This window comes from Meriones unguiculatus, chromosome 1, assembly GCF_030254825.1.
Source record: "Meriones unguiculatus strain TT.TT164.6M chromosome 1, Bangor_MerUng_6.1, whole genome shotgun sequence".
Taxonomy (NCBI): Eukaryota; Metazoa; Chordata; class Mammalia; order Rodentia; family Muridae; genus Meriones; species Meriones unguiculatus.
In genome coordinates this window covers 68,520,842-68,545,112 of record NC_083349.1, presented here as the reverse complement: position 1 = coordinate 68,545,112, position 24,271 = coordinate 68,520,842, and the positions used below count along the sequence as shown (strand labels likewise).

Below are 24,271 nucleotides of genomic sequence, written 5' to 3'. Positions count from 1 at the left end.
ATTAATAAAAATAATTAAATAAAATAAAAAATAAATATTTTTTAAAGCTCTGTATAGGGCAGCACGTGGGAAGGGTCATCCTCAGGAGCAAGGGATGACAGGATTGTGCAAGCAAACAGTAAGGCTTCTCTAGCTAGTGGCTTACATGTTACAGGTTGTCCCAAGCAAGTCTTGGGTGAAATGAAATGCTATGAATAGAACAAGTGCTCTGGTTTCAGGCAGCGTTCACTGGATCCAGCAGCTAGTGCCTATCCAAAGTAGCCATTTGCTTTCTCATCCAGTTCTTCAGGGTATCAGGTTCCTTTTGCTTTTGTACCCAACTGCAACTATAAGGCTATTATCTATCTCTTGGGCGCTCTCTACTTCTCTTCCTTCTGCTTTCTCTTGCTAGTGCCAACATAGTTTTTCTCTGCAACGTTGTTTAAAGGTTTGCTAAAGTTGGCCCAGCTTTTTTCTGCAGCATTCCTGTAACTCTTACATCATGTGAGCAAAGGAGAAGGGGAATGTACAAAAGAACCTTTTTAAATATCCAAGTAAAGTCTGGCATAGTGGCTAACACCTGCAATCCTAGCACTTGAGAGAAAGAAGAATTCAAGGCCATCTGGGGATTCATAGCAAGACTCTGTCTCAAAAGAAGAAGCAGGAAAAAATGCCAATAATATCTGAAAGTCCTGCAAGAGCCAAGGTGTTAACAAGGTATAGCCAGGTGGTCTGGGTTTGCTATACTGTGTCATGAGGATAATTCAGAATCAATTATCTTTTAATAACTTAATGCATTTGTCATGTTGCTTTGCTGCATGGCTAGAGCCTGAATGTAATTTGTTATATTAAGGACAAAAACAACTGAAGGCTGAGAAAGCAAGAGAAATGCATGAACTATATGATGATATGGAAGGGTAAAAGGCAAAAACCGTTTGGGGATGAGAAGTTTTTTTTTCTTTTTTTTTCCTTAGGATAAAATGATAGGATTTTTCAAAACTAGAAAAGAAAAGTTGGGGGCAAAAGTGAAATGCTTAGGCACATCACACCACAAGAGGATATAGTATAAGTTGTACAATGGCTAAAGTTTGTGAAAATTTGTCTCATTAAGATAAATCAGAAACTGTAATAATGAAATTCCCATAGAACATCAATCTACTCTTGGTAACAATTATAAGAATTGTTTAAAAAATAAACTTTGAATTTTTATCAAAATAGTCATGTTTTCTGCTAAGTTTACCAGCTTTTTAAAATATTCTAAAAATTGAGTCTTAAAAATCAGGGTAATTTAAAAATATGTTTATTATTGTAATTAATTAAGTTAATTCTTTGGAAATTTATTTTTTATTTATTTTTGTCCATTTTATTTTTTTCTATGCATTTCCTTTTTCTTTTATTATACTTATCATTTAAAACAATTTTAAAATTTGTATATTTTAATCATATTCTTCCACTCCCCCAAAGTCCTATCATATCCTCTCCACTCCCTACCCACCCAACTTTTATAGTTCTTTCTCAAAAAAACAAACAAAAACCCGAGTAAGACAACAAAAACTCCTAAAACCAAGAAAACAAAAATCTCCTAAAACCAAAAAGACTAGATAAAAACACACCCAAGAAAAGAAAAAAAGACAAAAACAAACTGAAACCAAACAAAGACATACAAAACAAACAAACAAAATGAAAAGCTGAAACCTGTGATTCCATTATGTGCTGTCAAATACTCTTGATCCTAAGACCTGCCCTGCAGTGCTCGATCTACCCACGGTCACTCTGCTCAAGGAAACTGATTCTTCCCTTTCCCACCAGGTATGAATGATAATTCAGTGGTTAAACTTCACCCTAGTGGCAAAGTTTACATTCTTTTTTTTTATTTTTTATTTTTTTTTATCAGTTACATTTTATTAACTCTGTATCCCAGCCGTGTCCCGATCTTTAAAAGTACCTTTTAGTCACTTGATTTTGATTTAATTGTTATCTCTAAAGGTTACTGCTGAATACATTCACCCTTTCTAATTCTTCCTGAACTCTTCCTGGCTAGTTCAACTTAGCTGTTCTAGCTCAAACTCCTCTCCAACCTGACTGATTCAAACTGGCTTCCTCAGTTTCAGACTAAATTTCTCTGGTTGGCCTCCTACTAACTTTGGGTACACGTTCTCATCATCTGGCTCCTTGTCATTTTCTGTCTCATTCTATCTTTACCTGGGTCTAGTTTGTTCTCTCTTCAGCATCTCTCTGTAAAACTGTCCTGGTAAAACTGCCTCTGAATTCCATGCACTGAACTGCAAACAACTGAACTGACATGACCTCAGCTAACTCAACTGACTGACTGACTGACTGACTGACTGACTGACTGACTGACTGACTGACTTCTCAACTCAGCTCTACTGCCCAGCACTGATGAACTACCAGAACTGACTGAATTGATCTGACTAAACTCAACTCAACTGTCCCCTCCCTCTGCTCTGCTCTCTTAAGTTGCCTCTCTTTCCTGTCTCATGAGAGTTGGGTATATTCTGTCTCTGACTCTGATTATATACCTGTCAAATCTTTCTCTGATTCATCACTTCGTCTGCACCTCAAGTAGACATTACTTTCAAACGTGGCTGCTTCCCTTCTACAAGCTAACTTTACCTTTATTTTTTGGGATTTAAGATGTGAACTAAGGGCAAGTCCTCTACACCTTCTTTCTCTCTCTCTATCTCTATCTTCCTTCCTTTCTTTCTCTTTTCTTTATTCCTTTTTTAAATACAAGAAAATAAAATGTAATAAGATAAAACAAAAACCATCACATTGAAAGTGAGCAAGACAAACCAACAAGAGAAAAGGAGCCCAAGAGGAGGCACAATAATCAGAGAACCCCTTGTTTACACACTCAGGAACCCCATAAAATGACCAAACTGGAAACAAAGAACCTGGTGCAGACCCATAGAGGCCCTGTGAGTGCTGCTTCAGTCTCTGTAAGTTCAAATAAGCTTTGTTCAGTTGAATTGAAGGGCCTTGTTTTCTGTCATCCTTCTTCCTTTCTGGATCTTACACTCTTTCCATCTTCTCTTCCACTGGATTCCTGAGTTCTGAGGGGAGGATTTGGTGGAGACATCCCATTTAGGTATGGGTATTCCAAGGCACTGATCTATGAGCAGAACAGCATTAGGAATCATTTTTAAAATTTTTAGGCCAGTATTGTTTGATTTTATCCTGGCTCCCTGAACTATCTAGTCTCAGGTTCTTGGTCACCCAAGCAGTGTAGCATATGGACTCACCTTGTGGAGGAGGCCTTAAGTCAAATCAACATGGTTAGTTAGTCCCACAAGTTTTGCGCTACCATTACTCATCATACTTTACAGAACACCATCGTACACAAGGGGGTTGTTGTAAGTTTGGTGTTTGCATTTTTATTTTTGGAGCATGTAGACTATGTTCCTGTACTGAAGATGCTGGTATGTAGAGATGGAGGCTCTACATACCAGGAGGCACCGGCTTGACACCTCCATCTTTAATGAGTTGTGTGGGTATTGTCTTCCACAATGGGTCCTTGCTGTCAGTTTATGGAAAGCAACCTGTAGTCTTGGCAAGAAACTGGGTTTGGGAATTTCTGTGGGACAACCTTTGACCAATAGCTGAATTAGATATAACTCATTTCTGCTACTTGGAAGATTTGCTTGGTGACAAAAGATGGGTATTTGGAACTCTATCTCCTCCATTATTTGGTGATTTAATTTAAATCACCTTCATATATCTATATATTTTAGGAAGGTTCTACTGTATTAGGTTTCCATACTACCCTCAAATGCCCCTAATTTTAGTGCCTCTCTCTGTATTCCCTTCTGTAATCCCTCTCTCCCTCCCTCCTCACTTGATCCTTCCATTCCAAACCTATATACTCTATTTCTCTTTTCCAACAATATCTTTAGTTCCCTTTAGTCCCTTAATCCATACCTACCCTGTGGATTATAGCTTCATTATCATCAACTTCATAGCTAGTATATATGAATATATATATATTATTCATATATACATATATATGAATATATACCATATTCATCTTTCTGAGTCTGGGATACCTTACTTAGGATGATTTTTTTTCCAGTTCCACCCATTTGCCTGCACACAGCTGAGTAATGCTCCATTGTGTAAACCTAGCACATTTTCTTGATGCATTCTTCTGCTGAGGAACATCTGGGATCTTTCCAGTTTCTAGCTAGTATGCATAGTGCAGGAATGAACATGGTTGAGTTAGTGTCTCTGTGGTATGATGAACCTTTCTTTGGGCATATACTCAGGAGTAGTATAGCTGGAACTTGAAGTATATTGATAACTATCTTCCTTACAAACTGCCACACTGATTTACATGGTAGCTTTACAAGCTTACTGCCCTACCAACAATGTACAAGTGTTTCTCTTACTCCATATCCTTGCCACCATGAGCTGTCACTTGTTTTGTTGATCTTAGCCATTCTGATTGTTCTCACCTACCCACATTCTCTAGCTCCTTCCCATTACCTCTGTCAAGACTCCCCCTCTCCTCTCTACAAGTTCCTTTTTGACCCATGGAGTTTATCCAGGGTTGTCCATGTGACCATAGGTACGGCACTAGCTAATGGAGCCTGGTGGGCCCACCAATGGGAATACACTTGAAGATCATGACTCATCCTACCCAGAAAACATCAGTAGCCAATTGCTGAGTGGCTTTCCACTATCCATGACTGGCTGTCAACAGGTCAAGTCTTGTGCAGGCCAGGTGCAGGCAACCACAAATGCTGTGAGCCCATAATGGCAATGGTTGTATTGTCATGGATACAAAGAATTAAGAGTCTTATGCATGTGTGTGCAAATGCACACACATGTGGCTAAAGAGAAGAAACAGAAAAAATACACTTGATATTTAAATTGACATTAACAGTCATTGTCATCATGCACCTTGTTTTAAAAGAAAAGATCATGTGATTTTCACAGGGAGCAGAGAAGACAGTAAGGGATCTAATAATCCAGTCATCCAGAAATACAACAGCTAATTCTGCATATAATAGAGTTTGTGGTGTTCTATTCTGTTTGCTTTGTCAGACACACATACATGCACATACACACATGAGTACATAAATACATAGAGGCACATGTGCACATGCACAGGCAAGCACGCACGTGTTTTCTAATTTTACTGAACTGTTTCTACACTCTACTCACTGTTCCCAGCCTGTCTCCCCAGCCATGGAAAGGACGCTGTTCTGAGTGACTACAGAGGGAACCGCACGGCCTTCTTAATGCTTCAAAGTCTGTAAATCCTGACAATGCTTCTTCTCCTCATTATGTTTCTATTTGAAACAGATTAGCAAATCCAGAAAAAACACAGCCACACAATAGCTATGACAATGAACATTCTTTTCATGTTTCTGATTTTAAAGAGAGTTTTGCCACTAAGCCCAAGGCTAGCTGCGGATTATAAATGTAAATTTTATAATATTGTCAACATGTCCATTTGTGGGCATTTGACTGAGATGTTTTATATCAGGAAATGTTTTTGTAGTATCTATCAAGATGCTCATTTGCACTGGTATTTTGTTCTTGCTGTTAACCAGTTACATGAAGTTAACCTACTCCCTGATGTTCATGAATTGACACTGTCCTAGAATGAGCCCTAGCTTGTCATGGTAACTTTCCTATTAACATAACACTCAATTCTATTTGCCGTGATAATTGTAAATGTTTAAATTACAAATAAAATAGCTGTGACATATATAATCATTTTATGTGTTCTTTGGACTTATACTATAGTTAATGTTATGTTAAAATGATAATTGGAAATATTGTATTCTATATTCATACTTGGAAACAAAGGCAGATTTTTTTTTTTTGCCCACAGGTTCAAATATTTGTAAGGGAAATAATCCTTTAACAAATTTCCCAATTTTCACCTTTCTATTGTGTTTCAGGTTTTCTCTCTCTCTTGAGGTCTTTTTTGCCCTCTTTATTCATTTGTGGCTTTTCCCATTTGGAAGTAAAATAGTCCTTAGGCCCTGAGGCCATCTAGGTATTTGGTGGAGTCAGCATGTTTTCCTCCACACAGCAACTTGATCTAATAATGCTTTTTACTCCTATCAAGAAAAAGTTTTGTTCTGGCTCGTATCTTAAGAGATTTCAATTCATGATCAATGGGCCCAGGGTTTTGAACAAAATGTCATTCCCTCATGGTGAGGTAGATCGAACCTGGTCACCTAATAACCTAAAAGCAAAAGGTGGGAAGTGGCCACAATCTCACTATCTCCTTCAGAGGAATGTTCCGAATGTGCAAACCTCCTACTCGCCCCCCCCTTTCGTAAAATTTCCATAATCCAATGATGCCACACTGGGAACTAAGTCTAATCATAATGATCTTTGATGCACATAGCAAAGATCCAAAATATAGTGGACTCTGTGCCTCCAACTGGAGACTTGCAGCAATAAATGATAAGGGTAGGACTTTGTGGTTTACAACCAAAAGGGCTAATAAAGCCACTGTGTAAATTTAGGCAGCACTGCCTGGTTCCACACCCATTTCCTGGTTCACTGTGCTGCTTTCTCAGAGCCTGCCTGGCACAGACTTCCACAGAGAAGGAGCTCAGCCTCTATCCAAATGCAATCCATAAAATCAAGTTCCAAAAAGGTCCAAAGTCATTATACTGATCACATCTCTGGGTTCTCATGATACATCATAGTAAAACTAATTTAAGCTGTGCAACATAAGTAAACATTAATAAGTGAGGTGTGCAAATGGGGAAAATAGAAGGCTGGAGGGCTGAGTCTTAGCGTCCTATAAGGAAACCATGTCCTCAGTCCCGGCTCACTAATTACCAGTGTGGGGTTTTGATTCCTTACCCTTCATAGCAGTGGAAGAGCTGACACAGTGTGGAATGTACATGCCTCCCTTAGGACTAGGAAGGGATGGGGCAGGGGCTGGGAGAGAGCTTAAGCTGTATGCTCGTGCTGTCGCGTCATCATGAGGACCTGAGCTCAGACCTCAGCCAACGTAAAGGCAGGCATGCTCACACACATGTGCAAGCAGAGCCCTGGCAGGTTGCAGCACCCAGGGGCCTTCTCCAGAGCAGCACTGGCTGTGAGGACCACGGGGAGATCCTCCAGAGCTCAGCAGCAGCCCAGTGAGCTCTGGATTCAGTGAGAGATTCTGCCTCAAAATCATAAGGTGGAAATCAATATAGGAAAGACATCTGAGTGCAACCTCTGGCCTCCACACACACACACACACACACACACACACACACACACACACACACACACACATATGCATGTGTACCAAAGTTCACACATACACATAGATTCTTTACATGTATGTGTATCAGAGCACACACACACACACACACACAACACAAAATAAATTTCAAGAAGGAAAAAAGAAAGAGGGAGAAGGAGGAGGAAACAGTGGTCATAGTGATGTTTGAGAGCTAAGCAAAATTCACAAGGAAACTTCTCTAAGATGACAGACCCCACCCAAACCTTCTGTGTTCTTGATAAAAACATGGCTATAAAACTATTGTCCCCACCTATAAATGGAGATTCTTGGGTATCAGCCAGCTGATATCAGTGAAAGAGCCCAAATCATAGCTTAACACGTCCTGAATTGTATGACATAAGAGAACCTAAAATGTCTGGAGACCCCCACCCCCGCATCAGCCCCTGTGGCTGAATTAGTCTCGTGTGGAAACTCAAGCTAAGGGGACACTGAGGTTTTCGAGAGCTCTCTCTTTTACATATTAGCTATTTACATGTTTATAGTTCTGTCTTCTTTTCAGCAGAGAAAATTTTGTCATTCGAGAGACAGGCTGCATTAATATTTTTTATTTTATTGCAGCTCTCATATTGCTGATGTTGCTAAACACTGTCATTTCCTTTAATGATATTACTCCAAGAACATCAATTCTAAAACAGCAAAATGCTGTTTCCATGACATGAACTGTGCCCTCTGTACAGCGATGGGAGGAGACCCATGTCTTAGCCTCAGAGGAAGATATCTAACACCATGAACTCGCTAAAAACATCCCCCAAACATTCAGGTGATGGTTCTGTTGACTAGACTCGCTCATTAAACACATATGAGAGCCACTTAAAATTCAGCAGCTATTTTTACTCATTCTTAGCTTTGCATATGAAAAAAAATATTTCCTTGCAAATAGAGCTAAGATTCACCCATCATCTGGAAATTAATTATGCAGCAAAGAATTTTGCTGTACCAGGATTTTCTATGGTCCTGAGATTCAAGTTTTCTTTATACCATATAAAAGACAAGTTGATGAGCTCAGCTTTATTTTTTTAATATATTCAAGAGGAGGGGACAGAAAACACCTTTTCTATAAAAAAAAACAATTAGTTTCTGAGGGCTAAGACTGAACTCTGAATGTCAACTATAACAAGGAGGGTATTATTGAGGAACCCTGGAGAGTGGCTGTCTTTAAAAGACAGGAGGAAAGAAGGGAGAGAAAAGGAGGGTTGAGGGGGAGGAAACAGAAGTCCAGCCAATCAGAGGGGACTGCAAGGCAAACACCATTTACCATATTCCTACCTCCTTTGCTGCTCTTGAGTGATGGGAGATACCATCCTTTCTCCCTGGCTCGCTGGTCTTCCCACAGAAATGACCCAATGCTAGAGAGCTTCCTAGATGCTAAGTGTCAGAGGTCCTGTGTTGGCTGGTTTTATGTCAGCTTGGCACAAGTTGTAATTATCTGTAAGAAGGTTCAGAATCTCAACTTAACTCCAGAAGAGGGAGCTGTCAGCAGGCAAGCCTGTAGGGTATTTTCTTAATTAGTGATGGATGGGGGAAGACATAGCCCATTGTGGGCCGCTCTTCAGCTGGTGGTCCAGGGCTCTGTAAGAAACCAGGCTGAGCAAGCCAAGACAAGCAAGTGAGTAAGCAGCATCCTTCCATGGCCTCTGCACTGGCTCCTGCCTCCAGGTCCTGCCCTGACTGCCTTCAATGATGGACCATCATGTTGAAGCAGAAGAAAAAAAGAAAAAAAAATGAAAAACAAACGAAAAAAAAAAAAAACCACCTCCCTTCTCCAAGTTGCTTTTGGTTATGGTGTTCTATCACAGCAATCATAACTCTAAGACTGAAAAGCCTTTGTCCCTATGACATCTCCTGATTCTCATGGAAGGTCTACTGGACACAAAAGGGACTTAAGCCAAACTGGCTCAGCCTTTTTATATGAACCACTCAAAAGTGAGATGGCAAAAAGAGTAGCCCCTTTAATATTGGATAACCAATATGTAGACTCTTCCAAACATATACATAAGACTAACTTTATACAGACTGATCAGTTTGTATTTATATATTTAAAAATATGTGTATGTAAATATATATATATTTATACTTATATATATGTTATATTTGACATTCAGAGTTCAGTCTTATACACATACACACACACACACATATAATGAAGGCATAGGTTTGAGAAAGAGAGAGCAATGGCAGTGCATGAGAAGGGTTGGAGGGAGGAAAAGAAAAGGGATGTAATTCTATTTTAATTTCAAAAGATTTCATATGCACATGCATGGACACACACACACACTCAGCCCCTTCCTGTCAGGGAACTTGTAGTTGAGCCTTAACAACAGTCCACATGCTGATGCTTACTGTGATGTCCTATTATCCTCCTGCTGGCCACGAGCCATTAGAAAGAACATCCACTCAGTCAAGGTTGTTTCATCACAAGAAACATCAGCCCTCCCCCAAGGGTGAATGAATGGCTGCTAGTTCTTTATCAATTACAACTTTATCTCTCTAGTCTGTTTCACCCATAAGATTTGTCAAGCTAGTCGATTGTGGAATTGTAAAATCAATAGACCACCTCCACTTCCTATGCATACAAGACTGTCCGTCCAGGCTCAACCCCTGGTCCTTTCTGGAACTGCCGTGCAGAGCAGGGCCACCACTCCGTGTAGCGTTTTTTCTCCCACTGCCACAGATAGTAGACTTGCCTTCTCAATTACCAGCATGTCAAGAGCCCAGGGTCGAGAGCCTGTGGTTTCCAGTCACTCTGATACATTCTCACTTTGGACAACCCTAAGGCTCTGTGTTCTCATCTTTAATATGGAAATGATCAAAATATGTAACTCCTAAGGTGGTAATGAGAATTAAATAAGATGTGCTTGATACCTGCTCGTATTGGCATTCTTGATGCCGCTAAACTACATTTTTTTATTCTGATACCATGCTTTACTAAGACCTCTTTTCTAATATGTTATTTTATTTTTAATTATGACTATGTGGGAGTGGTTACATGCAAGTGGGTGCAGGGCTCACAGAAGCCAGATATGTCCATCTCCCTGGAGTTAGAGTTGTGAGGATCTAGACACGGGTGCCGGGGAACTAAGATGGGGTCCTCCGGAAGCACATCCAACATTCTTTTATCTTTATTTTATACACATGGGTGTTTTGCATGCATGTATGTCTAGGCAACAGATGTGTGCCTGGAGTCCATGGAAGCCAGAAAAGGGTGTTAGATCCCTTGGAACTGGAGATACAGATGGTTGTGAGCTGCCATGTAGGTGCTGAGAATTGAAGCTCTGGAAGAGCAGTCAGTGCTCTTACCCACTGGGCCGTATCTGCAGCTTCACCAAGACTTCTTTGAGAGGGAGTGTCACAAGATTGCCTTTGTCCAGACCTCATATTTGCATGTTTGCTTTTTAGAAAACTCTTCTATATATTGAGTGAGATTTTCTTGAAGAAAGCAAACAAGTGCTTCCCCTACATGGGGCACCAATGACAGAGACAAGGACCATTCTACCAAAGTCCAACTTGGTGAGCCAATGATTTACTAGACTTATTTGTGGAGTCTGGTGAGGGTTATTTACAGGAGTATAGATGACCCCCTAACACCCTCATCACCAAAATGTGTCACCCTGTAGCTGCATGGCTGGTGTCACTCAGGCTCGGTGGTAGCTCTTTCCCATGCTACATACTCCATCACTTCTCACAAACAAAAGCACACAAATGGCTCAGGGAGAGTAGCATCAAGCAGCAGGCGGCACAGGAGTCCAGGACTGGGATTTTCCTCCTACAAGGGAATGTCAGCCAGGCCCAACTTGAGGGTCCGGAGGGTAGACACAGCCTCTTGTGATGAAGACAATCATAACAGCAGGAATGTTATGCTTGAAGGACACTGATCTAAAACATGGTACCATGTGGACTTCTCAGCTGGAAGCATCCAGTATTCTCAAGGAGTAGAAAGCTTGGCCTGTGATTTAAAATGTTCCGCACACTGTTTTGTTTTATTTCTATTTTTATGTACTTTGCTTCAAACAAGATGGTTCTTGCGTTGAAGGAACTTACTGCATGAGGACACTCTAACTCCCATGGTTCCTGGCACAGAGTAAATGATCAATAAAATATGTACTGATGGACAGATTGAAACAAAAGGCCATTTGGTCAAAATGCACTCCGGGGAGTAAACAAAGCCCTGAGGATGACTAGGAGGAAGCAAGCCAGGAGCCTGACCTAAGGCTGCTTTGCTGTTTCTTTCCTTGTAGGGTTCCTATCTTTGCATCTTTTAAGATAATAAAAAAATCAGTGTTTAAGGGATTAGCACACTCTGCTTTTATGAAAATCTCTTTCAAAGAGAATTTTCAAAGCTTTCTCATTTAAAATTATGTCTTCACTTTTCTATCACCAGACATCTTTTCTCATCTCCTAACAAGAATTTCTATAAGCAGTGAGGAAGCTCCTTTCTAGTAACTTGTTTTTGATACACAACTTTTAGATATGGCTTCGAATTGGTATGAACATTTAATTTGTTATGATATGAACATTTAATTTGTTATATACAGCGAGCAACCCTTTGATGTCCTGAGATTGCTACAGATTTTCAGCAATTCCTGGAATGTGGGGTATAAAGTTCCCTTTTTCCACTAGCAAGTAATTAATTTTCTTTGAACATAACTCAACTTTGATGGCTACAGAACTAATTACTTTCCTTAAAACTAATGAGCAATGGACCCCATTCACCCTGGCTGACTCAGGGTCACCCATAGGGCTGGAGGGATGAAGCGAATCCCTGCTAGATAAAGGTGTTTAGTCTTGCCACTGCTGTGACCCAGCTCACACCAGGAGATGGACAGTTGCTTTCTTTTTAACCCCCCTTGTGTGTGTGTGTGTGTGTGTGTGTGTGTGTGTGTGTGTGTAAATTCATATACACATGTGGGGCCAGAGGATGACCATGGATGTTGGATTTGTTCTCCACCTTGTCTGAGACAGGGCTCCTGTCCAGTTGGGCAGGTAGTTGAAGCAACAGTTCCCTGCCCAGCCCTGCCCTCTGCCCACTTCACTTCTTTCTAGCTTTGATGGATTTACAAAGTGAATCCCCATTGTTGAAGATGCTCTAATGGCCTGTGGAAATACATAATTTAAAACATTTATGGGCTTCCAGGGGAGCAAACTGGAATTAGCTGCATTTGTATCCTAGTGAAGTGCTTGTCCTCATCTCTAGTAACATGATGGATAAATCCTGGTTGTAGGGGAAGGGCCTGCACACCATAAGAAGTTTACCAGCATCCTCACTACAACCCAGGAGATAAGTGTGCCATGCTCCTCCTTGCTTCCCTCAACCTCACTTGTGTCAATCAAAAATCATACCAACCACTGCTGAGTATCTGTTGAGGATCTAAGTCATCCTGGATTGAGAAACCCTGAGTTAGTGCACTGAGCTGCTGTGCTAGCCAGGCCTTGTGCTAATCCAAACTGAACCACTGTGTACAACACAGGGTGTGGGTGTCACCTGCGTGACAAACCCACACTGTGAGCGTGAAATGCTTCCCGAATCACTTCACTCACAGAAAGCCTAGAGGACTCAATATTGTTGAGATCCTCTTTGAAGAATCAATCCTGATTCAGCTCCAAGAAAGCCACCTCCTCTATGATGCCATTATACAAGGAAAATATAACCTTATAAATTAATCCAGTGTATCTTCCCTTCAGAGGAAGGGAAGGTCCACATATCTTTCTAAGTCTAGCTCTGTGGATACTCTTTGCAAGAGTTCACAGCTATCAGACACCTGCCATCCTAAAACTCATGTTAGATCAGCCTCCTGCACAACCCAGGAGATGCTTCTGTTGATTGATGAAGCTTGAAATGAGGCAGAAGTCATTCACCCATTGATAATGGGATGGTTCTCCTACTCTGAAACCTGTGGGTGATATAGATGAAGGACATTAAGCTTTTCAAAAGTGATGCTTGCAAGTTTCAATTCACAAATGCTACAGGAGGCTGGGAGATGGCTCCGCCACTGAAGTCCTTGTCTTACAAGAGGAAGAACCTGAGTTTGGATCCCTGACAGACAGAGAATACTGGACACCGCAACAACTTTATTTAACCTTTCTGGGAAGGCCAAGACAAGAGGATCCTTGGAATATATTGACCAGCAAGCCTAGCCAAGCGGGTAAGATCCAGGTTCAGGGAAATATTCTGTTTCAGAAAATTAGAGGGAGAGGATTAGAGGGAAACATAAACATGTGTGTTTCCATGGGTACATACGCACAAGTACACACATACACATGTAATTCCAGTGCCAAGCACTACCCCAGATATCATAAATAATTATTTACCCATCATATACACTTACACGAAACATTTTTCTCTTGCCACATAATTGAAAATTTTTATAGTTTTTTTTTTCCTTTACTCTTCCAACAAGAATAACAAGCCTTTAGAACATGAGATGGAGTCCCACACTGACCTCTTAAAGAACTGCTCAACAAGGTAAAGTCGTAAATGAACCCAGTTACACATTCAGCTGGGGAAACGCCAGCAAAGTGAATCACCTTCACCGTGCTGCTTCTCCTCTGTGCAAACACAGTGCACAGCTTATTGGATGGCTGCTTCACCTGGGCTAGTCTGTACCCACAGGAGGGCTACATACAACATACTTGACATTTAGCTTTACATTTCCCAGTTAACATGATCTGCGAATTACAGGGTGTGTCTCAAAATTTCAGTTTCCAGGTTTGCTTCCGAACTTACTGCATTAAATCTCTGAGCCTGGAAATGCCTGTATTTGTAGTAAAATTTAGCAGAGTTTGCTAGTAGTCTAGAGCTTGACATCACTGTGGTAAGTCTTCAGCTTCTGGGGCTGAGCCCTAGCCGCCAGGTGTAGAGCTTTCAGTAAGGGTGTTCAGTGGTTGTTAAGTTAGTGACTGGAGAGATTAGCTGGAAAACTCAAATACATTCACATTACCAAGTCTTTTAGCCTGTGGAAAATATAGGAACAGTTTGTAGAAAGGTGTCGTACATATTTTTTTTCTGGAATAGTTCCAAATTAAATGTTTTTCTTCCTGTTCTAGGCAATGATAAAACAATTCAAAGAAATTCCATTTGTTAACCATTGAAATAGCAAAAGCAAGTTTGGCAAATGGCTTTTTGTGTTTAGCAACAGGACAAAATTTTCTCCAAACTCAACATCACAAAGTTTGGTTCCTTTCTTCATTCAATGGAAACTACAGATCTCTTTGCCTCTAGAATGTGGGACCAATGACCAACTATCTTTTCTTGTACTGGGAGAAGGAATAAGTCTCAAAGCTAGAAAACAAAAGGCATTCCTAATGGAATGCTGACCATAGGATACCCGATACCACCAAAGATTATTTGAGCCTTCTAAAAAGAAGTGTTTAGCTATGGGAGCAGCTCTGTTTCTGGGGAAGGGAGAGAACTGAGAGGAAGTCTAGAGAAGTACTTAGCCATTTGCAATTCCTCCTACTGCCCAAGTTAGCAGAAAGCAGTTAAATAAGAACTACTTTGTCTCCAAGATTCGGGCCTTTAGTTAGACCAGCCATTGGCTGTCCACTCCCCCAAGCTCTGAGCCACCACAGCCATTGGCTGTCCACTCCCCCAAGCTCTGAGCCACCGCTGCCCTTGTGGGACATAGATTTTGAGGCAGGCCTGGTGTCCTAGTCTTGCATCACTGGGAACCTAGCCTGCTTATAGAAGATAGCGGCGTTGGCCTTCATATCTTCCTAGTCCTCCCTAGGGTCACCCTCATAGGTCCCGGGAAGTTTCCACTGCACTAGGCTTCCACATCACCCCTAAATGCCCACCTATTCCAATCTTCCCTCCTCTTACACTCTCCCTCTGTCCCCCACTTCCCCACCTAATCCTTTCTGTTCCCATCCCCACTTGCCACCAGTCCACCCACAAAATCTATTCTATTTCCCCTTCCCAGGGAGATGCATGTGTGACACCCCCCCCACCCACCCCCACCCCGCCCAGACCTTTCTCCTTCATTTAACTTGAGGCCCAAACCAGGAGAGGGAGCCATGCCCAGCACTGCCTGATAGCCAGGAACTAGAAGCTGGGTGGCTCAGGGACTTAGGGTGGAACCCAAGACGAATGACAGAAATAGTCAATGAAATGATTCCTAGTGATATTCACCTGGACTCATAGATGGGTGCCTTGTCTAGTACTCATCATAAAGGTTTCCTCCAGCAGCTGACAGGAGCAAATGCAGAGACCCACAACCAAACACGAGGCAGAGCTTGGGGAACCGCGCAGACAAGGGAGAAGAAGGATTGTAGAAGACAGGAGGGTTGAGTACACCAGAACACGAGCCACAAAAGCAACTAATCACAGAGAGCGAAGCAGCAAGCACAGAGTCTGCGCGGGTCTGCGTACCTGCTGCGGGTGTTCAGCTTGGAGTTTTCACTGGACTCCTAACAGTGGGAGGAGTGGGGGTGCACTGGCTCTTTTTCCTGCTTCCGGGACCCTTTTTGTCCTACTGGGTTGCTTCATCCAGCCTTGAAGGGTGAGGGATTCGGCCTTTCTGCCTCTTGTTCTGCTGTGTTGGGTCAATATCACTGGAAGGCCTGTTCTTTTCAAAGGGGAAAAGATCTTGCGAACAAGGAAGGGGACCTGGGAGGAGGGAAGGAAGAGGAAGCTGCTGTTGAGATGTAATGTATAACAGAAGAATAAAAAAAAAAATGAGGCTGTGTGACCTGACTTACTCTGAGACCATCCACTGCTGCCCCCATCCAAGCTCTAAGGTCAATACTCCAAACTCAGGTCTGTTGGTATATATTAATAATAATTTGAGAAATAAAATTTGACAAAATGATCTACAACAATATTTTGAAAGGTCAAATATTATTCCTTTTTGAGAGAGAGAGGAAGGGGGAACTTGAAGATGGTAGGTAGGGAAGTGGGGAGAACCTGGGAGGAGTTGGGAAAAGACAGAGAATATGATCAATATTCAGTATGAAACAGTTAAAATTTAAAAATAATAAAAATTAAGAGGTTAAATCTAAGAGTAAAGTAATGGAGTTATAATTCTCTACACAAAAACAACAAAATGTTTTTCAATTAAAGAAGAAATTAGGCAAAATTGTAACAGCCAATATTTTTAGAAAATTCTTCCAAAATTTATTAATACATTTAATATCAATAAATATCAAGATTGTTATGAAAACTGGCAGGTTTATTATAAATTTTACATGAAAATGCATTGAACATGAAAAAACCTAAATAATACTGATGAAGAAATTTGGAAGGCTTGCAGTACCTAATGAAACTATTCAACTGCTTTTCCATGAATATGCCACTACTGCGAGGCAGGCAAAGGACTGGGCCAGAGGGTCCAGAAACAGAGCACACACAGTCACAGGCATTGCTCGATGGTGGGGGTGGGGAGAGAACATGGCTGCAAAGCAACAGGGCAACATGTGGTCTTTATAGTGGACACTGCAACAGCAACTGGCCAAATAGAGAGAAAAGAAAACCACAGCTCTAGCCCTTGTCAGTGCCACACACACATGTTAACTGCAGCATAGGTCTAAATGGGGACATGTACACAAATTCTAGTCAAAATATAAAAGAAATTATTACTGCCTTTTTTATAGGTTTTTTATTAATTACACTTTAATCACTTTTATCCACCCCCCCATAAGCTCCTCCCTCCTCCCCTCCCAATCCCACCCTCCCATCCCCATTTTCATGCCCCTCCCCAAGTCCACTGATAGGGGAGGTCCTCCTTTCCTTCCTTCTGATCTTAGTCTATCAGATCTCATCAGGAGTGGCTGCATTGTCATCTTCTGTAGCCTGGTAAGGCTGCTCCTCACTCAGGGGGAGGAGATCAAAGAGCAGGCCAATCAGATTATGTCAGAGGCAGTCCCTCTTCCCATTACTATGGAACCCACTTGGACACTAAACTGCCATGGGCTACATCTGTGCAGGGGTTCTAGGTTACCTCCATGCCTGGTACTTGGTTTGAGCATGAGTCTTTGGGAAGACCTCTGTGTTCAAATTTCTGGTTCTGTTGCTCTCCTTGTGGAGTTCCTGTCCACTCCAGATCTTACTATTTCCCACTTCTTACATAAGATTCCATGCACATCGCCCAACAGTTGGCCATAAGTCTCAGCATCTGCTTTGATAGTCTGCAGGGCAGAGGCTTTCAAAGGCCCTCTGTGGCAGGTTCCTAGTTTGTTTCCTGTTTTCTTCTTCTGGCTTTCAGAGGCCCTCTGTAGCAGGTTCCTAGGTTGTTTCCTGTTTTCTTCTTCTTCTGATGTCCATCCTCTTTGCCTTTCAGGATAGGGATTGGGCACTTTAGTCAGGGTCCTCTCTCTTGATTAGTTTCTTTAGATGTACAGATTGTAATAGGTTTATCCTGTATTACATGTCTATATGAGTGAGTATATATCATGTGTTTCCTTTTGCTTCTGGGACAGCTCACTCAGGATGACTTTATTTACCAGAAATGGTCCTTAAGAGAATAAAAAACAAGACACAGATTGCAGAAGCACAGCCTCAACACTGCTTTTTCTAATCCTATTTACAAAAAGACAATCTCAGCAAGAGAGAAGAAATAGTCAATAGGTCATGTTGCTTAATATCATGGAAGGCAAGTTCAAACCCTGTGAATATTCACAAGAGCTTGATACACAAACTCTACAACCTCTTTTGCCTGTAGCAGTGATGATCCTAGCATGAGGACTCCCTGTCTGGATTTCATGACCTCCTAAAAGCCACAAATACAAATATCATCACCATGGAGATTAGGGTTTCATAGGTCAGGCCTGCATCTTATCCCTAGCTCCAGAATTTGAGACAGAATCAATAACATGTAAGCCACATAGACCTAAGGTCACAACAGACTTCACCATAGCAAAAATAGGGTACTACTAAGATAGGCTAAAAGGAAACTGGGCCAAAAGGACCAATAGGAAGATAAAGGCCTCAAGTGCCCTCTCTGGGACTCTGTACACAAACAGGCCAAATCCTTCTCCTCCTTGGATCTTGGGGTTGGGGTAGTAGCTCTGGAGGCAGAATTGATTAATCCAAATGTTCTATTTGAGCATGTTGCAATCTTCAGGAAACAATAAGGGACATAGAATAAAACAGTCAGAGGTTAGATTCTTGGCACAGCTAAAGCTGATCTTTAGAAAAAGTCCTGAAATCACATTGTCCTTCCAGGACAGTGAGGATGAGGGCAACACAGTTAGAATGGCTTTAGTGGGATTAGCAAAAGATTCTTCAGGATCAGAGCTGCTCCAAGAATTGTCCCAGCCCTCTCCCCCACCTCTGTGGATTAAGCTATCCAGTAGCTGATATTGCCACATTTAATAAACAGATCATTGGGTTGTTACTGTTCTATCCTTTGCTTCATTTCGAGATGACAGGCAGGTTCTTTAGAGCTTCAAAAACTTGCCTTCAGAAATAGTGGCCTTGCAAAAGAAAGCATGCAAAATGAAAAACTCAGCTTTTTTCTGTGTTTATGCTTTTTTGTTTTCTTTTCCTTTTTCTATTATTATTATTATTATTATTGACAATTTATTCACTTTGTATCCCAGTTGTAGCCCCTCCCTCATCTCTTCCTGGCCCAATCTTCCCTCCCTTTCCCATCCCTCTTCCCTAGTCCACAGATAGACAAAGTACTCCTGAACCCTCCTGGTCCTTTTACACCCCCCTTCTTCCATAAGACTCCCTGCACTCTGTCCAAAGTTTGTCTGTGAGTCTCTGCATCTGCTTCAATCCCCTGCTGGGTGGAGTCTTTCAGAGGATATCTGTGGTACGCTCCTGTCCTGTTTCCTCTCTTCTACTACTTCCAGTGCCTATCCTGTTTTCCCTTCTAATGAGAATTTAGCATCTTCTCTAGAATCCTCTTTGTCATTTAGCTTCTTTAAGTTTGTAAATTTTAGTATGTTTATCCTATACAATATGGCTAATATCCACTTATAAGTGAGTATATACCATGCATATCTCTCTGCTTCTGGATACTTCACTCAGGATGATCTTTTCTAGTTCCTTCCATTTGCCTTCAAATTTCATGATTTCCTTGTTTTTAATAGCTGAGTAGTATGCCATTGTGTACCATAAAACAAGGACATTTTCTCAACTATGTTCATAGCAGCTTTATTCCTAATAGCCAGGATGTGGAAACAACCTAGATGTCCCTCAACCAAAGAATGGATACAGAAATTGTGTTTATACTTTAAAAAAGAAACATACAATAAAAAAAGAAAACAAAACTTGCAATAATCTGGGTCTGGAGAAAAAGAATAAATAGAATACTTTGGTAAAGAGATTTATAAAGACATATCTCACGTGATCGTGGAGGCAGAGAAGCCATATTCTTTCATCTGAATTGGAAGGTCCAGGAAAGCTAGTATACCTCTCTAGTGCAGAGGCTTGAGAATCAGAACTGAAAGTTTAAATCTGAATGTGAATACAAAGTTCTGAGAACTGGGTATGTAAATGGTGTAAGTCCCCAGCCAAGGGCAGAAGACATGTGTCCCATGAAAAATTTGCCTTTGAAGAGAACAGATCTTTCCCGCTCCTGTATTTTTGTTCTATTCAGGTTTGGGGCAAGGAGAACACCAAACTTCTTCATTACAAACTCAGATGCTAAAACCACATGCAGACACCCTCACAGACTCACCCAGTAATAACGCTTAGGCAAAGATCTGGGTACTACATTGTCCAGGAAGCCCAAAAGCTCAAGCATCATGATACCAAAGCTAAGGTGCAGGAAGCCTACAAAGGGAGGTGAGCAGGGAATATGGGTTACTTCAGCTAGTGCTTGAGTCTGCCTCTCCCAGCACTGCTTCCTGTGGTCACACTTCTCCCATTGGGCCTCACTTGAAGAGGAGGAGTGAAGATATAGATGGACAGTGAGGAAGTACAGCTAAGGAAGTGATCTCCATCCAGCATCAGTCAAGCTTGACCAAATGAACACTTGAGCTCTCTTAGCTAACTCAGACATTTCTTAGGGCATTTCCCAACCCCGTGCTAAGTTACTGCAGAAATTCCCTGTCCCTAAAATGATTGCAAGTCCTTGAAAATTAGAAAACAAAACAGCTAACATTGAATCCAAAAATCAAACAACACCAGACATAGGTGAAATTTTTGTGGTCACCCTCTCCTAATGGGCAAATATGGGGAGGGGTGTTGTTGTTCTTTGTCATTTAGCTTTTTTTTTTTAACCAAATAGACTATAACCTTAGATACTGAGGTTGTGTTGCTATAAAGCCAGTAAATTAAAGATGGCAGATCAAAATGGAAGAAGAGTCAGCCCAATCTCATGAGCTCTTGCTTCTGAGTGATACACTGTGTACCCAGGTTTTTTCACAGCAGGCACAATTAAGGCTCCTGAAACTTGGTTCAGTATCTCTTGCCCCCAGAAAGCCTTCCTGGGTGACTTCCAGAACAATAGTCCACAACCTTCCAGAAAAGACTGTAAGGGGGTTAACACAAAAATAAAGCATGAGAGCAAAGCCAGTGTGGAGATATATTGCAAAGCTTGGGTTTAAAACAGAGCTGTGCTTTCTCTCTCTGTATGCTTCTCATTGCATGCACACTAATCTATCTTCATTCCCAGCACAGAAGCTGCCACAGACTTTTCAGTTGCCATCAGGGACAGGAGCTAAAGTGGAACATGAGTCAGACTCCAAGATGAATACACTCATTTGCTAAATCCTACAGCAAATCCGAATATTAGCTCCGTAATTAAATTGGAAGGTTTTATGTTTTTCTCAAACCTGTGAACCAGTTCAAAACTGTAGTGGAACATATGCATACGTACATATATTCATACATACTTGGGATAAAAGAAAAGCTGCTGAAAGGGAAAATAGGGGGAAATTAAGATGTCTCGGAGGCATTTGCCCAAAAGAAATATAAACATATGCTCATATAAAGACTTGCAAGCAAATGTTCCACTCAGTATTAATAGCCCCAAACTGGTAAACTCAGATATCCATCAATTTCTGAGGGGATAAACAAAGCAATAAAATAGAATGTTATTCAATGCTGACAAGGAACATAATATTGATACATGCTAGGTTGCGTATGAGTCTGAAAAATTGCAAAATGAAAGAAACAAGACTCTTAATATCTGTTAACACAAGTTCTGCTCTTGTGGAATGTCCAGAAGATGCAAATCCTCAGAGAAACAAACAAACAAACAAAAAAAAACAAAACAAAACAACAACAACAAAAAAAAAACCCAAGCATGTTATAGAGTGCTGGGAGTGAGAACAAATGGACACTGGGAATTTGATAGATGGAAATACCACATAATATGGTGATAGTAAGCTTAGGAGAAAACAATTACTGGTTTGTAAGGATCCCAGAACCAACGGGTACAGTTTCAAGTTGCTGGGTTCTATATCCGTTTGCAAACAAATCTGGAAATGCCAGGGTCCACTGACCACTCATTCTATGTGAGCGTCAGCGGCTGTGTGGTTGCAGAGGCGCTGGACAAGCTTCCCCAGGCCCATCTTCTAGCACAGTGCCTGTCCCTAACACCTCCAAGTTGGGTGCATGCGCAGTGCTGGACCCATCGCTCAGGGGCACGGATTATTTCAAAGCCTGAGCACAGAACAAGAGATTCCTTTAAAGCTGGGAATGGGACCTGTTACTTTTTCCTTTCAGCCTTAAATTGAAAGATGCGAGTTAATATCTACCATTTCTCCAGCCTCACACGCAAAGCCCGTTTGTAACAGAGAAATACAGTATCCCAGAGAGGATAGGACACATGATAGTAGGAGAGAGACGGAGCGCATTCAGCACCAGGAAGCATGTCATCCTTCCAGCCATTTCTTCTGCCAACAACTTCTCCCCTCCACTAATTTCATACACGCACACCCGCACACACCCACAAAAACAAATGACAAGCATGGAAATCCCTTCCGAAGGCTGAAAACAGCCTGGCATGCAAGAAGTGCCCCACACTCTTATCTGTACTTGAATGGGGAAGAATGTATGTCATATCTGAGACAGGTCATCAAACAAAACTGCTACATCATTCTAAGTCTTTGTGTTGGGAAGAATAAGCACCATTTGAAAACTTTGGCCCAACACTATTCAGTGTCCAAGGCATCACTCCTCGGGGTGAAAGCTGGTGCAACTCTGCTTATAGGCCGCAATTCCCTAGCAGCCCCCCCTCTCCCCACCCTGAGTGGCTAATGCCACTGAGCAAAGCAGATTTTGCAGCCCTGTCGGAAGAACGTGGCTCAGGTGGGGAATGAGTTGTGAGAACAGATGTTCTCCGAATCAGATATCTGGTTTCATGTAAATATTGTCAGAAATAGACAATGAGAGAACCACAGAGAAAGTGCAATGGATACATAAACCATGTTTCTAAAACAAATGTCTAAGCCGCCCACAGACCTGAAGTGAGCCTCTAGGAGTGTGAATCAGAGACAGCCTAAGATGCAAGCACCGCCCTCCGTGCAGAAATCAGAGCAAGAAATCCTTCCCATTCCCAAATGGAGGGGTTGTCCTAGGAACAAGGCACTGGATTTCACAAGTTCAAATTCAATCCTTTGGACTATGTCCTCTGGTCTGTTTTCAAAAGGTGAGGCATAGAGGTCATTCCTGAACAATATAAAATGCTAAACTAAATCACACAAACTATTAGGTAACCATAATAATAATGTGTCATGCTATATTGATGCTTCTGCATAGTGGGTAGAAAGTGTGCCAACCATCTATTTCACAGATAGACAGGAAAATTCAATTTCAATAAGCTAACACAGAGCAGAAGCCTATCATGACACCTACCACCTATCTTTTGCAAGGTAGCAAAAAATGAGCATCAGGATACAGACCTTTAGCTCATTAAAGACATAGGGTGATATATATATATAGAGAGAGAGATAGAAGATAGACATAGATACAAATATGGAGATGATACAATGATGATTGACGATGATGATGAAGATAGATGTCAATCTCAATCTCTGCGTGTGCCTGTCTCTGTCTCTCTGCCTATCTCTGTCTCTTAGTCTCTGTATTTGTATCTCTGTGTGTGTGTGCATGTGTGTGTGTGCAAATGTGTATAAATGAGTCATGTGTGCATACTTGTCTGGGTGTGTGCATGTAGAGAGGCCAAAGGTCAATTTCAGATATTTTCCTCCATCATTTCCCACCATTTTATTGAGTCTCTCATTAAGCCTGGATCTTACTGGTTGGCGTAGACTGGCTGGCCGACAAGCCCCTACCTGTCTCTGTCTGCCCAATGATGGGATTACAGACATGTGTCAGGACACCTGAAGCTTTTTAATCAGGGTAACAAGAGTTTATCAAATAAGCCTTCTCCCCAAGCCATGTAAAGAAGTTTTTAAACTTTTATTAATTACACTTTATTTACTTTGTATCCCCCATATACCCCTGTCTCCTCCCTACCTAATTCCACCTTTCTTCCCCCTTCTTAATGCATGCCCCTCCCCAAGTCCACTGATAGGGGAGGTCCCTCTCTCCTTCCTTCTGATCTTAGTCTATCAGATCTCATCAGGAATGGCTGCATTGTCATCTTCTGTGGCCTGGTAAGGCTGCTCCCCTCAGAGGGAGGTGATCAAAGAGCAGGCCAATCAGATTATGTCAGAGGCAGTCCCTGTTCCCATCAGTATGGAACCAACTTGGACACTGAACTGCCATGGGCTACATCTGTGCAGGGGTTCTAGGTGATCTCCATACATGGTACTTGGTTGGAGTATGAGTCTCTGAAAAGACCCCTGTGTTCAAATTTTTTGGTTCTGTTGCTCTCCTTGTGGAGCTCCTGTTCTCTCCAGATCTTGATATTTCCCATTTCTTTCCTAAGATTCCATGCACGCTGCCCAACAGTTGGCCATAAGTCTCAGCGTCTGCTTTGATAGTCTGCAGGGCAGAGCTTGTCAGAGGCCCTCTATGGCAGGTTCCTAATTTGTTTCCTGTTTTCTTCTTCTTCTGATGTCCATCCTCTTTGCCTTTCAGGATGGGGATTGAGCATTTTAGTCAGAGTCCTCCCCCTTGATTAGTTTCTTTAGGTGTACAGATTTTAGTAG

At 41.6% G+C, this 24,271-nt stretch overlaps 1 long non-coding RNA gene across 1 annotated transcript in view; it reads right to left on the bottom strand.

Moving 5' to 3' along the window:
• Positions 1–2,787: 2,787 nt before the first annotated feature.
• LOC132648287 (uncharacterized) overlaps positions 2,788–24,271 on the bottom strand; it is an 81,817-nt gene continuing 60,333 nt past the window's right edge. Inside the window, exons 2-4 of the long non-coding RNA XR_009586657.1 lie at positions 17,197–17,709; positions 15,630–15,866; positions 2,788–3,112 (exon numbers count right to left, since the gene is read on the bottom strand). This is a non-coding gene — a long non-coding RNA (uncharacterized LOC132648287). The remainder of the gene's footprint in view (positions 3,113–15,629; positions 15,867–17,196; positions 17,710–24,271) is intronic.